The following is a 17991-nucleotide window of genomic DNA, read 5'->3' as shown; positions in this document are numbered from 1 at the left end:
ATCAAAATAAACTATTTCCAGCAGTGCAATTCGAGTCCTAAGCATCCCAGCAACTATTCAGAAAAGCATAAAGTCAAACATGACTTATAAAAACACCAGTATAGTACGGAGCCCCGCAGGGGACATGGGAGAAAAAAAATTAAGACAGACTTTTGTGAGATCTCGCAAAACTAACTCGGGATCTCGCAAAAGTTGAATTCCAACAATGGCGGCAGCTACTTAGTTGTAATATTACTCTTTCTGGGTCACAAAATACACTTTTAAGATATTTTGAGGCGTGAATGTAGTTGTGTAAACGTCAGATACCTGCTCGGTTTACAAGACATCACATATTTGCAAAAGGGCAAAAGATCTGACACCCACCATCGCGAAGCTAACGGGAGGTCGAGACCTACTACAGCCGGGAGGAACACCGCTTTCCCGGCACATCGTGCCTCAACCTCCCGGTCGGCTTCGAGCTGGCGGCCTCCGAAGAATGCGGCTAAAACTTTTGCGAGATCCCGCAAAAGTCCGTCTTAATTTTTTTTTCTCCCATGTCTCCTGCGGGGCTCCGTAGTATAGGCTTTTAAGGCCTACAAGTAAAAAACTACATTTTCTGCGAAAATGACGTCACTTCCGGTTTCGAGCAGGTAATGGCGGACATGCGATAGTTCGCGCTGACGTCTTTTTCAATGTGGGAAGTGTTATGAACAGCTGATCGGATCGACAAAGCGTGTTTCTGGAATATTATGTTTTTGTTCCTGCAAGCACTTTTTATGCAATATTTGCAAAGCTTTATGTGGAAGGAAACCGTGACCGAGGACAAGCTGATGGCATAAGATGTAAGTACAACTCCTCCGGTTTCACAAAAAAGATTATTGCCCTAACTTACGTGGTTCCGGTTCTACAGGGATTTAAAAATAGTTATGCAAAACGGAGCGTGCCCGCGCAGACCGGCTTTAAAGGAGTGTGAGTGTTAATTAAGAAACCATACTGCCTAAGCATAAACAGCTTGCTAAGATACAGCGTGAAAGAATTAGCTTTTTAAACTCAGTATAGCTTGAATACAGCATCCACTGGTCACCTCAAGACGTCCACTTACTAAAATGCTCATACTGCAGGTCTGTTCCTCTGCTGCTCCTACACACATTAATCAACCGGATAAAACTTCCTGTATAAACTGGGATAGCTTTTAGGAATAATTTGTTTTAAGATAAGATAAGATAAAACTTTATTAATCCCTCGGGTGGGTTCCTCTGGGAAATTCGGTTTCCAAAAGCACAGCACCGACTTTTAGATCAATCAAATCCTCACAAAATCTTTAGTAGCTGATCTCAAGGCATCACTGCTGTGTATTATTATAAAATAAGTGTTCATCAAACAGTGACACAAATGGTAACTGATTACTTTCTCTTATAAGGTGCATATGTAGCTTTCAAAGAAGAAGAACAATCAAAAACGTTTTACCATCTTACTATATACACTGAGATAATGAAGATCAAAAGAATAAATAATCAGATCAATATACAAGTGTGCACATGTGATTTTTTTTTCATCTTTTTTAATCTGTGTGCTGTCAAGGAATGAGCATATCTTTATAACGTCATCTCAGTCTCACAAGCCCCACCCACCTGTAACATCGTGTTTACTGGGGCAGCCAATCAGGAGGTTCAGCTTGAAGGAGGAGGAGCAGGCGTGATTTGTTTCAGACAGATGATGATGTAGGACTCTCAATTATTCAAAGCTGCTCTCGTAAAATCCACAAACCAGAACCTGAAGCTGGAAACGAGCAGAATTCTTGTTTTTCTTGTTTGTTGGCCTGAAATGAACTAAAAGCTTTTAGGAAACTTTCCTGTTTCATGACTTGTGCACTGATTTCCTCGTTTTTACTGTCAAATGCTCTGTAGATGATCGTATAGCCGGGCTGTGGAGGTGAGTCACTGGCAGGTGGAGTCGGCCAGCTGGAGGAACTTTAAAGCCTTTGCATTTTGATGCGCTGCACCACCGCCCACCCCGTGCTCTCGGGGCTTAGCTGTCTTTCCACTGCTGATTAGTAGACTTGGATCCAGCTACGTGTTCTGCACAGGCTGGTCTGTCATCGTCATGTGAGGTGGCTAATGTTGGTCCAATTACTTTGGAGCTTCTCTCTTTGTCTCTGTTTCTTTCAGGGTTTAGCTAAAAATGCAAAATCTCTCTGACCTCAGTTTCAAATTCTTGAAATGCAGATTCATGTTTCTCAGGTGGAACCTGTGCACAAGTTGCACAAATCTATCTGCTGCATTTTTACCTGCCCAGTGATTTCATAATCCGGTCGTTAAGTCTGACGTCACTAGCCGTGTCTGGGACTAAACTCCGCTGCAGGTCCATATATCAAACGATCACTATGGCATTACTGAGAGTTGAAAAACTGTCTAAAGTCTTTCATCTTTAATAAAATGATCAGCGTTCTGATCTACCAGGTGTAACAATTGAGTTTAACATCCAGGCATCCATGAAAACGGAATTTATGACATTTAACGGAGTTAGAAGTTAGCAGGAAGTTAGCTCGCTAGCTTCCATCTAAATACAATATAGCATGTCCTGACTGCGGGGTTTTGGAAACAGATTCAAACGTACAGCTTTGTTATCACTTCCAACATAAATGAAGACAGAAAACTAAACAGCAGTGACGTTTGTAGGGTTACTGAAGTTGGGCTAGCTGGTATATAATGATGTGCTACGTGACCGCTAGCGACACAGCTATGTTAGCATAATATAAACAAGCTAACTTTTTTTCCACTGGATAAAAGTTAACGTGAGTGTTCTCGGTGGTCAGGAACAAATGTAATCACATGGCAGGATGCTGTAAAAGGACCAAACTTCAGCCAGGAGAACAACTGAGATAATCAAAGGAGCTTGCAAAGAAAAGCGTCTGGACTTCTTTAAGTTGCTTGAAGACTTTGCAAGCTCCTTTGACTAAGATGACCTGGATGACTGAGAACCTTCACAGACAAACTGAGATAATCCATCCACAATACCAGGTTAGTCATTCATATACTGCAGCATGGGCTGGGCTGTAGTTACATCCTAAGGTTTTAAAAACTGAGCTTAAATAAATGATTAGCGGTAATAAAAGCCGAGGGAGGTCAACAGTGATCACTGACTGTTTTAGGAGCTTTTTGAGATTAAATAGAAGAAAATACAAAACATTAAACATGTTAACAACACAAAAGCCATATTAAACGCAGATAGGGTTGCCAACTCCCTGAAAAATAAATAAGGGACACCTCGTGGCCAGGGCCGGGCGACCCAGTTGTCTTCACCCTTCCCAGTGTGGTGAATTTTCTAGCTCTTTTTTTGTGTGTGAAATTATTTTTTTTAACCCTTTGACTTGAAGTTGATTTAAGTAGATGCATATTCTATTCTTTGTGATATGAACACATGGGAAACAAATGATCATTTAGCCATTTATTTTTAGCTCAAAATGACAACATTAACACATAAAACAGGTCTCTTTCTTAAACAGAAGCCTGTCATGCTTAACTTTTGAGAATATAAGTAAATCTTTCTTTAAAAGAACTCTGTCCTGCTTAACTTAAAATAATAGAAAACAATAGAAAGAAAAATATTCTTGTAACAGTGCACATTTAGTGCATTTAGTACAATTGGCTTCAGCTGAGGTATTATTTCAGCTTTTCTAAAGCTAATCAGCTGCTCCTGTTTGTAAACCCACTTGTTCCCATGATTACGCATCTTAACTCATCATCATTATTCATCTATGTATTACTTTTATGTATTAGTCATCTATTTGTTGTAATCATCTATCCTTGCAGTTGTTTATTACACAAAATAAATTATATTATCACACTTCTGGCCACATAGCGCTGATATTCATTGCACATGCCCATATTAACGTTTTCCAGCCAGGTGTTTTCCTTTTCCCATTCTTCCCTTTCTCTGAGGGGAACAAACATTGCTGCTCTAATGCTGGGCTCACACTGTGCGGTTTTAGGCCCATTTTGAGCCGATTTTTGAGTGATCGGCCCGATTTTGGCCTTCATCGTGCATCGTGTAGTATACGTGGGGTAACAAGAAGTGATTAACACCTCACGACCAGCTCCCGATCATCAATCGCTCGTGAGCCGCTCACACTGCTCGCGCGCAAACACGTAAACGCCGTGAAAAAGACGGAGCAGCACGGCTGTGCAGCGTGTGATCTGGACACAAGCGATGGAGGCACAACTTGTAGAACTTTGAAAAGCTCATCCAAGCCTTTTCGATGTGGCATCACAAAATTATCACGACCACAACAACCGTGAAAATAGTTGGATTTACATGCTGCTCAATCACAGCTGCCTGATCATGTTTTTCATTAGCAATTTAGCAAAGTTGATGGTGGTGGTGTGTCTGTGTGAGTGAGAGACAGAGAGAGCGAGCGACAGATTTTCTGTTATAACCTTCATGTTATGGAGGCACAGTGTGAGCACTCAGGTCGCATCAGAGCATCGGGCCGTATAGTGTGACCCTGCATCGTGACCTACCAACTTCTAACCCCTGCGAGTCAATCGTGCAGTTTGAGCAGGAGCTGAATAACGCGACTGAAAAAATCGCACAGTGTCTGCCCAGCTTTAGGTGTACTGTCGTCCGAGACTTGCACCGCAGTGACGGCGTTTGTTTCCCTGTTGGCCATGCTTCTTGTTGTGGTCATCTGTTGTCTTCCGGTATTTTCTCCGTAAGCGACCTTTCCTCGACCAATGAGATGAGCGGTAATCTGAATTGTCATACTCGAATTGTCATAAGTGTGCTGTCAGCTCATTGGTCACAAAGCAGGAGAGGGGCTGGGAATTGTGTTTTCAAACAAAGCGTTAATCCCATTAACATTTATAGACTACTTTTGATTCTCACTGTATTACGGGACAAAGTGCGTCCCTTATTAGCTCAATACGGGACGTGTACTTTTGTTTCTAAATACGGGACGATTCCGTATTTTAAGGGACGGTTGGCAACCCTAAACGCAGACTACTTTAGGCCCGCAAGTAGGTTTCGTCACGTCATCACTTAAAGACCGGATAAGGCCAAGTGGGGAGCTTCATGTTTGCCAGCCAACCTTTAACCCCTTAAAGCCTGAAATATGACATCATTGACAGAAACACGACAGTTCTATTGTACTTGCCATATTTATCTTTTTTTTTTTTAATTGCTTCAAAATGTATTGTACGCTTTATTTAGGTTTTCATCAGACGGATGATCTACTAGTCTGAAAAGCTCAGTTTGTATTAAACATGTGACGCCAGGCGTTTGGTCACGCCTCCTTCTCTGAGCCGTGTCAGTTCGCGCTCACACGCTGCTTCTTCTGCTCTGTTGTTGTTTGTTGTTTGCTTTCCATTCAAATCTGCCCCGCGCTCCTCTTCTCCTCTCTCTAATACGCTTTACATTTCCCAGCGGCCTCGTAAAAAAGAGGAAATTGAGAGATGATATCCACGCGCACTCAGACATGAGAGAAGTGGCTCTCGAGTTAAGGAGGCAGTTGAGAGCAACTCTCCAGCTGCAAACAGTGAAAAAAGTCTGGGCTTCATTTTCATATAAAGCAAACGAGGCAGAACCAGAGAGCACCGTCTGATGTGTGGGTGTGCTGACACCGTTTATGTAGCTGAATCTTTCTGTTATGAGGCTTCAACAGTGAATCATGGACCTCTGTGCTGTCAGCGTTTCAGTGTGAGGGTTAGTGATGGGTGGATTTTTTAACCCAACCAAAGAAACCAAAGTGAGCAGTTTTGTTACCTGAACTTAATCAAACTTTGAGACACAGCAAAGCAGCAGGACGCTTGTGTGAAGCTCATTTCAGCCACGTGCATCAGCTGCCTCGTTCTTTCTACCCTGAGCTCCTGACCAGAGGAGACAGTTGGTGTCAAAGCCGACACATCTTTGCTGGGACCACCTTGTCCACTTGACCAGCATTTCTTACTTTTAGGTTGACATTTGATTGCTATTTTCACCGCTCGCGCAGGCCGCCACAGGGGGGTAGATTCTGTAGATGCTCCTCCTGACGAAAGCCCAACTGGACTTGTGTCTCCTCCCACAATCTTGTTAGCCCCTGACATCACTGGTATGTTTGTTATTTAGTGAAATAAATACCCAAATGATTTTTGGTCACAGAGGACTCATCAGCACGAGGGTGAGAGACCTATCGAGGGTTTGTCCGGTCCATAGTGGTGCTCAAGTCCACTGATTTCTGCAGCTGCCAAAACTAAAGCTCTCACTGTGGATACATGAGGAAAAGGATTATGATGACATGACTGTCCCTCAATATTTCTTCGAGCGTCTTCAAAGGGCTTAAAACCTTGAAGAGAATGGTTTCGGTGGATTTGGGAGAATGTCTCCCTTTAAAATGTCAAATAAACTTTGAATCTTCTGTAGAAATGAAAGTTTGTGTGATGAGGATCAACCTGCAGGCATTCAGCAAAAAGAGAAAATATTTATTAGACGATAATAGAATCGTGATATTTTGGTTCTGTGACCTTCAAGCAGGCTTCTAAGCAGAGGCTTCATGATTTATACATGTCAGCAGAATAAATATTTTTATGTCATAAAATGAGAGAACGCTGCAGCGTCTTCGGTTCGTTGAGCCAAGGTCGGAGACTCTTAGAGGGCGACCTGCCACGCAACCTCCAAAAAGTCGCCCCACGCATCGACACACTCAGATATCTGGATCTGCGTCATACGTGCCTCGCTCTCTGTCTGTGTGGTTCTGTGTCTGTGTGTGATATTGATGGCTGCTCGCTCTGAGGCTAATTTAAGCAGCGAGAAAGCCGATAAAAGGCAGGAGCTCGATTGGCTGCTGTGTTTATGTCTGCACGTGCGATTTGCTGGTTCGGTGATGTTTGAATTTCATTCACTGGAGGCAGATGTTCTTGGACTGTCTGTAGCTGTTATTTATCAAATAACTGCATTAAAACTCTGCACAAAGAACCAACACACAGTGGGGGGGCTGCAATTAGCTGACTGCTAACAGCCGCCCGTGTCAGTCAGAGCGTCACGATGCTAACTTGAAGTGTCATTACAGCTGAGGAAGGTGAGCTGTGACTAAATCCACCCTGCATAAGGTTTATTTCCTTATTAGGTTGATTTTATATAAGGTTGATGTTTATCAACGATTATCGTGTGCTGTAAAGCAGAGTTGCTCCTGACGCGTTCATCTGAGTTGTTAGGTGATTTCTTTCTAATATCTAAGGTAGAAAAGGTTACGAGACATGTTGTGTAACGTTGCACAGCTGCAGTCCATTTACCACGTACTCATCATGGCCACATTTCCTGACCTTAAACTGCAGAAATGATGTGAACTTTTAGCTGTGGCGTGAGAGGCGAGTGCTTCGTTCACCCTCCGTCCACCCCGACCTCCTCCTGCAGTTCATGTCGAGTTCAATAATTCAATAATCTTGTGCAATAATCAGCCAGTAATTCTGTTATATAAAGTGGGCGAACAAATCCGCTGAACAGAGCGGGTGGGTGGAGGATCAAAACGAGACATGGTGACTAAAACAAGCACGTTCCTGCTGCTGATAACTGCGACTGTACAAACTCGCCGTTTCAATCGACAGCGTTGGTTCACAGAGCCGCGCACGTTTCTTTGTATTTAAACAGACTCAACACAAAGAGCGCTCATCTGTGAGTGATTCTGCTTCCTTCATGCTTCGCCATCATCTCCTTAAAATAAATGAAGACGTGAGTGTGAGTTCCTAACTGAGACCCTGAAGATTCTCAAATGAAATCGTTGTGTCAGGAATGATTACTGTGTTTTTAAGTAGACAGTTTATCAATTATGAAATATGGGGCAAAATAAAAATGCCTTTAGTGCACATATACACAAAAAATCAACTTTCTCTCTTTTCGAAAGTTGTTCTTTCATTAAACAAAGGAGGAGACAACAGTGAAGAAACACCTGACACCTGTGTGCTGTTTACAAAGCAGATGAAAATCCAGTCATTAAAGGCAGACTGCAGGTCGGGTCGTTACCGTATTAGAGTCAGAGGTCTGGTGCTTCTTTGTGCTTGCAGCAGGTGATCTGCATATCCTGTTATGGTATTCAAATCTCCTCCGGTTGGCAGAGAGTGACATTTGAATACAGTCTGACTGTCTGCCTGCCTTTTCTCATTAAGTGGCCTGAGAGACAGCAAAAATGTCACAGCTGAGTCTTTCATCATCCCTCCACAGAGGTTTGTTTTCCCTCTGTTGTCAGTCACACCCACAGTGCAACTTTGTGAATTAGGAAAGAAGAAGATTGCGTCGTGTTTCTGCGGCTGTGCAGATTAGTTATATTTTTCTGTTTGCTCTGAATATGAATTCGCTGCAAGGCTTCAACAGCACAGCCTCAGGCATCTAACGGTTGCTCATTCCACTTTAGCTGTGTGTTTGGGTTTTCCTCACTCTTATAAATGTCCTACACAGTGTAAACATGCGTGCACAGCAAGCACGTGTTTGTACTTAATGCATATGGAGGATAAATACAGGAAACCTTCACGGTGATCGGGTAAAGTGCGTCACTGCAGCACATTCACGAATCTGTAGACAAACCTCACTGCTTTCACTTATTGCAGCGCTGCGTCAACGCACTCATCGACTAAAACATTGCATTGTTCTGCTGCGCGTGTGCTGCGCCACCAAACACAGCCTAGAGTCAGTGCCACACCCTGATGGCAGCTGCTGCGCTTCGGTCTGTTGCATCCTCATCTTTAAATCTTTTTGGAAGCCAAAAAAACTGCTCTTATGGTTTAACCCTTTAAGACCTACCATAGAACCAAGTCCGCCAGAGCTTATATTATATTTTTACATGCTGTGGAGCCATTTTTGGGAGCATTTCAAGTTGATATACATCAATACAACCATTACAGCCCAGATTTTAATAATATGTATTCATTAAGTGCATAGTAATTACATAAATTGCAAAAAAGTGCAATAAACTACAAAAAAATTGAAAATCGTTTTTGTTTTTTTAACATATATTTGTAGTTAGAGAAATTTAAGAGGCTTATCCCTCAAAACTGTAAATACAAAAAAGTTGCACAAAATAGTTTCCCACCACAGGAAATTTATTTTAAGTGTCTTCATAGTTTTATTTTTGAAATACACCAATTTTTATATACTGCAGGAAAAACGAAAATAAATATTATGATGCAAATTTGCAAAAAAGCAGCATCTGCATCAAAATAAACTATTTCATCAGTGCAATATGAGTCCTCAGCATCCCAGAAACGACACAGAAAGTCAGAAAGTCAAAGATAACTTTCAAAAACACCAGTATAGGCTCATGAGGCCCTGATGGTAAAAAAAATACATTTCTGCAAAATGACGTCACTTCCGGTTTCGGGCAGGTCATGGCGGACATGCGAAAGTTCGTGCTGACGTCTATTCCAACGTAGGAAGTGTTGCAAACAGCTGATTGGATCGGCAAAGCGTGTTTCTGGAATATTATGTTTTTGTTGCTGCAAGTGCTTTTTATGCAGTTTTTGCAAAGCTATATGTGGAAGGAAACTGTGACCGAGGACAAGCTGATGGCATCAGATGTAAGTACAACTCCTCCGGTTTCATATGCAAAAAAAAAAAATTATTGCGCTAGCTCACGTGGTTGCAGAGCTACCGAGATTTAAAAATAGTTACGCAAAATGGAGCGTGCTGCTCCGACCGGCTCTAAAGGGTTAATGTTTACTTTGGAAGATGCATCGCATGCAATGAGTTAAATAAACACCAAGCCATAGTTTTTGTTCACTAATTGCATTACAGGCATGTTGGGATGGTGAGCTGTAGGGAACAGTAGGGAACAGTAGGGAACAGTGGGCAGTTACAGCTCCTTGCTTGAAGCTCCCTCGTTTTTCTTTTATCTTGAACAGGGGTTTCAAACTCCTGGCCCGGGGGCCTCTCACAGCCCAGGTCACCCCTACTTGCGGCCCTTATTTACATATTAAGTCAGCCATTCTTTCCGAAGAGCAGATATGAGGGTGTCAGCAGCTGTGCAGAGATGCAGTGATAACCCGACTCTCCTCTGAAACACTGTTCTGCTGCAGATCCCTCGTGTTTCTGTTTGCAGTCGGTCTGCGCTCCTCTTATTCAGTCTTTTTGTGCGTCTTCCCAGTGTCCTGTGTTTCTGTCGCACCCCCGGAGCACATGCACAATCGCTGCAGTGATTGCTGTCACTCCCCTCGGCATCATATCCGTGGAGTTGCTGCTCGCCTTTGTAGAAACTCCTCAGAAACGCGATTGGGGCTGTTTCACTTGCTGTGCGAGTCAGCAGCACCATTTTCTCTCTCATACTGTGACCTGCGTTCCTCCTTCGCTCCCTGCAATCATCACGTACATTAACAGACAAATTATGCCATTCCTCACATCGTCTCACAGAAGCCACGCCGCTCTCTTCAGCTCACAATTACAGAGCAGAGTAAATGTATCCTCACGGTCGGGGGAGATTTATGTGTAAGCCTCGCAGGCTGCTGCCAGCCTTTGTAATATAAGACTCGTGGCCCAGGAAAAAAAACAAAGCGCGTATCTGTTTAAAGGGAGCAGCGCCGATGTCAGCCGGGCGCCGCGGCTCGTTCACAGTTGCGCTGAGGATTTGGATCAGCTTTCAAGGTCCGAGGGCTGCGCACACGGCTGAAAGTTGTCCGGGATTATTTCAACGTCTAATTCAGGAGGAGACTTTTAAAGATGAACGGCTGCTGACTTATGCCGCCGTGAAACAAATACGCTTATTTCCCCTCGTGTCTCAGTATCTGCGAACTCTTCCTTCTTTCAAATTATAATCACACTGACAGAAGATCAAGTTTGTGTTTTAGATCTGCTGTGTGTGTGTGTGTGTGTGTGTGTGTGTGTGTGTGTGTGTGTGTGTTTTCCCTAAGCCTAGCTGAGTGTAAGTGGCTTTGGCAGCCTGTGTATGCAGGCAGCACGTTTTCTGCTCTATTTGTGTCTGAGTTTGTGTGTTTGCATGAGCGTGCATGTTATTGTAAGCATCTGCACACATTTTGCTTTCGATCTTCTGCATATACACGTGTGTGTGTTCATGCATCCAAGGATGATGGGTGTGTGTGTGTGTTTCTGCTAAACATTAACTAAATATGACAAGGTCACTGCTGTCATTTACCTGTCTCTCTCTCTCTCTCACACACACACACACACACACACACACACAGCATGTAAATGTTAAGCTCACTATGTAAATACTCTTTAGGGTGGATTTGTTTGTGAGACCCAGCCACGAAAACCCTGATTGAACCAAACCCTCAGCTGTCATCACTGCCTCCTTTGTTGTGCAGACTCACAGATCGTTTTGTAGATGGAAACATTTAGAAAAGACAGAAAAGGAGAGCGAGAAAGCATGCACATGAGTGTTTTTCTTGTTTAATTTAAACCTTTTAAAATGACTTTTTGATACAGCAATAAAAAGAAATAAAGGTCAGCAGATGTGAACCTGATCAAACAAATACACACAAAAACACACAACTCCAACTCAAAGACAGAGGCTGCGTTCACTCTGCAGGTCTTAATGCTCAATTCAGATTTTTGATCAAATCCGATTTTTTTTGTCTGCTCGTTCACACAAACGCGCTCTAGTGCGAACGCTCAAAGCGGCCGCATGCGCAAAAGAAGACGTCACACACAACGCGCTCTGTTTAGACTCACTAACATCTACGCCGGATGTCCAGGAAGCGTTCGCGATGTCTTCTCGGGCGCTGATAATTGGCGTCTGTCTTGTGTCGGTGACGTAAAAGACGGATTTAATGCGACGTGACCATCAAACAGCAGTCGCTTTCTGAAACATTAGTAAAGTAAAGTGTGCGTGTTAGTCCCCATAGGGAAATAGTTCCTCTGCATTTAACCCATTCACCCAGTGAAGCAGTGGGCAGCCACCAGTGCAGCGCCCGGGGAGCAGCGTGTAGGGACGGTACCTTGCTCAGGGGTACCTCAGGGTAGCCGTTCAGTGGAGTCGAACCCCCGACCTTCCGATCATGGGGCCACCACTCTACCTACTGAGCTATCCCTACATTGAATATGTATCGGATTCAGGACCACATACGAAAGTGACCCAGATCAGATTTGAAAATATCGGATTTGTGCCGTTCACACTGTCACACCAGGATCGGATATGGGTCACATAGGGTCAAAAAAATCGGATTTGATGTGCTTTCGCCTGCAGTGTGAACGTAGCCTAAAAGTGTGCAGCGTCGCAGCCTGAAGGCCACGCCCCAGTGCAGCGGAGCGACGAGGAGAACGCTTGATGTTTCTTCAGGAATCGCGAGGCGGTTGTTTCGGGATGAGGCTATCGGCGCTGACGAAGTATCTGAGAGAGAACACAGAGAGCACCTGAACCGTGGCGCGTGCCAACATGTGCCCACTCGCTTTAAGCCCACACCGACACAGTTGTCGTTCCCCGCTCACCCTGCCTGCCGGATTTGGCTCACGTCAACTTCCTCCTCTTCCCTGAAATGAACTTCAAGTTGCTGTGTTTTTATCCAGCACCCACACTCGGTGCATCAGGAGACTCTGGCCTGTAGTTGGAGCAGGGGATCAAACGCTCACCTCACCATTACTGATGGAAATCATTTCCTGAGCTGTAAAAGCCGGTTTTATTTGTAGCCATGTGCTGTGACTCTACGTGTCACTTTTACCCTAAAACCTGAGCAAACGTGGCCTCTGCAGTTGTATTTTTAGCAATCAAACCGCTAACCCTGCCAAGAATTTTAACCAAACGTGAGTCACAGATGCAGAACGCATTAAATAAGGGGGGAATTTGTCTTTCTTGTGGCAGCTGTCTGCAGATTCTATTTTAGGGTTTGTGGTACGATCGCAGCGCGGCTGCAGCATCCTGGCTGCGCTGTTTATTACAGTGTTAGCAGGAGCATCCTAGCATTACCCCGTCCTTGTAATCACAGTGATTATCAACACAAGAGACTTATGGCACAAAATGACCTCTCTCGCTGCTGCTCGCCCACTTCCTCTCCTCCTCAGTTTGAGTGAACAGCTGAAATTTAAATCTTCGTGGTTGGTCCTCCTCCTGTCTCAAAGCCCCGCCCTCCTTTTGCTCTCTGCCCCCCGGGGGTGGCGGGGTGTCGGGGGGAGAGCTCTCCTCCTCTCCATAGATTCTGTGGTCTGTAAATAGAGACTGGTGTCACCCGCACTCACATAGGAAGGCAATGATGTCAGCCTCTCTCTGACACACACACACACACACTGGTAATGATGTCACTACTTGACCATCCCAACCATGACATCATCTTCTGGTGCCACCAAACAATTTTCTGTATAAAAATGCAGCAGCTGCCTCTGTGGGCGCAGTAACATGCAGATTAGTGTGCAAACTGATACAAGTAACATTAAATAAAACGACAACTGTAATAATGTTGCTCTTGATTCGTGCTGTTTGTGTACTGTGACTCTGTGGACCAGTTATTTACTCGTCTTCTCTCAAATGTGCACATGTTGACCTCCTTGTCTCTTTGTTTACATTATACCTCATCCTCTTGATGAAAGATCGTCCTTGATGACAGAGAGAGAAGATTTGTCAGGACGCAGAAGGAAAGAAATCAGGAGGCAGCAGAAGAAGATACAAGCCCGACTTTAACCCTGCGTGATAGGAAGTGTTACTAAGCCTCACAGGAGTGACAGGATTCATTCTTACCATAAACCTGCTGCAGGGTCCTGACTCAGGGTCCTGTTGCTTCTCTTCTTTTTCTTTACATTACAGAAGCTACTGGACTAGAAGGGTGGTTGAACTAAACTGGATTAACTGGCTAAGTTCAAAATATTGATATCTGCTGACATGGGAACATTTTTCTATGTCATCAAGGTAACAAAGACCATCCATCCGTTTGCTTCTGTGCATCCAGATCAGGGTCGAGGGAGCCTGTCCGAGCCTTGGAGAGGCAGGGTGTGTGTGTGTGTGTGTGTGTGTGTGTGTGTGTGTGTGTGTTTGAGGAAGTGAGTCCATGACTTCAGCAACAAAACCACACAAAGATACACAGTCACAGGGAGAGGCAGTTTTTCTGTCTCTTCTCTGGTTTTACAAGCAGCTCGTCCTTGACGTTGCAGTTGACCAACGATGTGATTTAAATCAGCCGGCTGCTGCTTTAATCCAATCAGCTTTAAGGAATGAGTCGCGAGCTCAGCGTTTAATCCAATCAGTATTTAGAAATGAGTTGTTGCTGGCCAGAATCAATCAGGCCTGCCCACCTGATAATCAAATTCAATACAGTGATTTAGCTCATGTCCCTGAAATGTATTCAGAGTGTTCTGCCTCCTCGTTTTGTCTCTGATTTCCTCCCCCAGGATTTGTTTGAGTGCTTTTCTTCCCGTTTCCTCCTTTTTCGTCACTTTTTCTTTCTTTTCTGTGTGTGTGTGTGTGTGTGTGTGTGTGTGTGTGTGTGTGTGTGTGTGTGTGTGTTCATGCACACGTCGACTTCCTGTTTCTCCCTATTTGTTTCTTTCGGAACAATTTCCTTTTCTTGTGTTGGAGACTGATATGAAAGGCGGCTTTGCCTGATGAGTCCAGTGGGAAAGCAGTCGGAGGAGAAAAGGAGGGCAGCGTGTTGATGTATCAGGGTATAATTTGAGAGACAAGTCCTGGATTTCATCTGCAGTATTGTTCTGAAACAATAGTGCAGTCACACTCAGCAGAGAGGGAAGAGTCCACTACATGTGTATATGATGTTGCACAAATATGATCGCAGTCACGATAAATCTCATCTTTGGCATTTGCAAGGTTTTTGACAGACTCGTGGTCTTTGTTCCAGTTCTTATTGGAAGAAATGTTTTCGTTTTTCTAAAAAGGGGAAAACGGTGATGGTGGTTTTGTTTCCAACATCCAAATTAAATCTGTACAATCCAAGAAAAATACGACCCGCCTGCCAAACTTAACTGAGAGACGAGGCAACAGTTATTCAAAACAAGCAGAGCTCACATTAATCATCTGTGCTGAAGCTCTACCATTTATGTTGCTAACAGTGTTATCTGTTGGCTTATGTATGTTTATATTTTGAAATCTCAGTGTCACCATGTTGCTTTAGCCAGAAATGACCACATTTTGACAACAGAGATCAACTAATGCTAGCTGGCATCATCTGTGACCTCTGTGGCTGCACCATACAAACCGAAAAAATGCTGAAATTTCTTCTTCTGGGATGATTTTAATGCAAATAACCTCACAGCAGCCATATTGTTGGCACAAACAGTCCAGTTCAGGGACTTCAGTCATCTGAGGTGAAGCTTAGCAGACCGCTAGCAGCTACGACCGCCTGCGCCACCATCCATCTGTTAGTCAAAGGCCACGCCCCTAATTATAAGCTTTAATTGCAGCAGGTGAGTTATAAAGGCTGTAATGTTAACCACGAGTGTGTGAGGACCGACTCCGTTTTGGAGCCAGCATTAGAAGAACTGCAGTTATTGAAACTTTTGTGTTGGAATCAGGAGATTGTTGCTTGGTTTTGACAAGTTTGTTGAATTTTCACTCACATTCATGCCAGCCTGAACTTTCAGTTCGGTTTTATTTATATAGCTCCAATAACATCCGTCTGCTCGAGGTGTTTTACATCATAAAGTTCTGCAACAATTGGACAAGACAGAAAAATATTGTTGAAATTTCAGCACTGAACGACGTCAGCCAGAGAAGGAGACTCCTGCAAAACCACAAGATGGTTTTATTTGCATTTAACTGGCTTCTCCACAGGTGTAACATCTCCTATTGGCTCTGGGGAACATTATTATTTTACCTTTACTACCATGGCATGCCCAAGCCTCTCTCTCTCTAGCTCACTGTCTCTCACTCATACACACTGTGTAAGTGCTAAAGCAGCAATAATCCAGGTTTAAATCAGCACCATGGACAGCAGCTGCAGCACGTCTTCACGTGACAGAGGGCAAAGGTCAGGAAGTACAATAATGTGCTTCCCAGCAGAGCCGTCAGAGCTTATTTTTACAAAATGACTGAGTATATGTTTGCAACTAAAATAAAGCTCACAGGGAAAATGTTCTCTGCATTTAAAATGATGCTTTTGTTCACAAAGTAGAACCTCGATTTAAACATATGATGAAACTTTTACAATCTGTTTGACTTAATGCAGCCAGTGTGCACATGCCATGGGATGGACTGCGACCGCACCCTCGTGTCCTTCTGGCTCTGGCTGTGCTGTCGGGCATTTGAGTTAGTTCCCCAGAGAATAACAATTCAGTAATGAGATTACATTTTGTATATTTGGGAGTAGGGCTGCCACAAACGATTATTTTGATAGTCGACTAGTCACAGATTATTTTTTGCGATTAGTCGACTAATCAGATCATCATCCATTGGATGTAAAACTACAGCTTATTGCACCAGCAGCATCTGCTCTTATATAACTATCATTAGCTTACAGCTTTAAGTGTTTAAGGTCTGTGCTAACTAAAAATAAAGACAAGATGATAGTTTATTAAATTTTAATGACATTTGCAGATTGTTTCGGTGAAGTTTAATAAACTCCTTGCTATCTAAAATATAACAGGACACCGGAGTATATTCTGGAGCATCTCACACTTCTGATAATCAGCTGTCTGCTTGACGTTTATTCAGCTGTGTAAAAACTATAACTTTAATCTCAGACAAACCGATTTACTCAGGAACAAATAAAATACTAAAAAAAGACAAACAATAACATTTTGAAGTTATCTAAGTGACTCATATATCATGTTTAACCTGAGTAGCGAAAGACGGCGATGGTTTGAAAACGATCTGCTGGGAGTCCGGTGTTCTCACGGCTCTAGTGACCTAGCCCCCGGCTCGCTATCAAGCTAGTGGGTAACAGACGTCTCAGAAAACGTCGGAGCGCTTTTGAAAATATGCGGTGTCCTGATAAACTGAGCAGATATTTGAGGTTTACACAGCTACATTCTCCATGAAAATATGTTAAACGTTTATTTTGTGACCCAGAAAGAATAATAAGAGTAACATTAAAACTAACTAGCTGCCGCCATTGTTGGAAACTGAGCTGGGCTGCGCTATGAATTCTGGGACACAGCTTCTTCTTCTTCGGGGTTTAACGGCAGCTGGCATCCTTGTACATGCAGTGCTGCCATCTTCTGTTTCAGTCCGTTATTACACCCTTAAATCCTGCTACTTATTCCTGCGTCTCTTGGGATCTTACAAAGCTTCAAACGACGCGTCGACTATTAAATTAGTCATCGACGATTTTGATAGTCGACGTAATCGTGACTAGTTGACTAATCGTGGCAGCCCTATTTGGGAGAATTTGAATAATGTGCAGCGTGAAGTAGAAATCAAACTGATGCATTACATCTCTGCTGATCCATCGGCCGAGAGAAGAAATGCAGTTTCTTTATCCGCAAACTTTTTAATGCAGATCAAGTCAAAAAGGCCTGAAACGGTTTTCCTTCATCCTTCAAAGTCATCCCATAAATACTGAAGCTGGAAAACTGGCTTTTAATTCCTGAACCCCACTCGAGTGGATCAATCAGCAGCGACCATTAGAGTAACTAATCCCTGTAAATGTAATCATTTTAAATCTGTTGTTAATGTGCGTTCTGTTTGAGCGGCTTTATGACTCTGCCGTCTTGTTTTGTGTGTTTTGATATTTTCAGCGGGTTGTCGTGTCTTACAACTCTGTTTAAGTAATAACAAAGTGGGTTTATCAGGATACAAATGGATTTATTTTTGAAACATAGTCGTTAATCTCGAATATAAATAAAAGTATAAACACATTCTCAGCACACTTGAACATGTTTCACACAGCAAATACATTTTTTCCTGATATAAGTACAATTAAAGTTGCAGTAAACATTTTGTTATGTATTTCAAGCACCCATCTTTTAGTTTGTCCTTCCAAACAAATCTCTTGGCCCGTTTCTGTGTCTGGCTTCTTTGTCTTGAAAAGCATATAAAGACAGATTGTTGCATTTCGGCATCAGTTCCACAATAGGAACAAACACACTAATCAAAATTATTACTTTGCTCTGTGATTGCAGAGCTCCAGCTATTGTAGCTGCAGCACAAACTGTGTGTCT

The sequence above is a fragment of the Diplotaxodon limnothrissa genome, linkage group LG5, assembly GCF_057381915.1.
Source record: "Diplotaxodon limnothrissa isolate DT_005_m linkage group LG5, D_limnothrissa_male_GT1.1, whole genome shotgun sequence".
NCBI lineage: Eukaryota > Metazoa > Chordata > Actinopteri > Cichliformes > Cichlidae > Diplotaxodon > Diplotaxodon limnothrissa.
The sequence above is the reverse complement of the archived record's forward strand: the minus strand, read 5'-3'. Positions refer to the sequence as shown.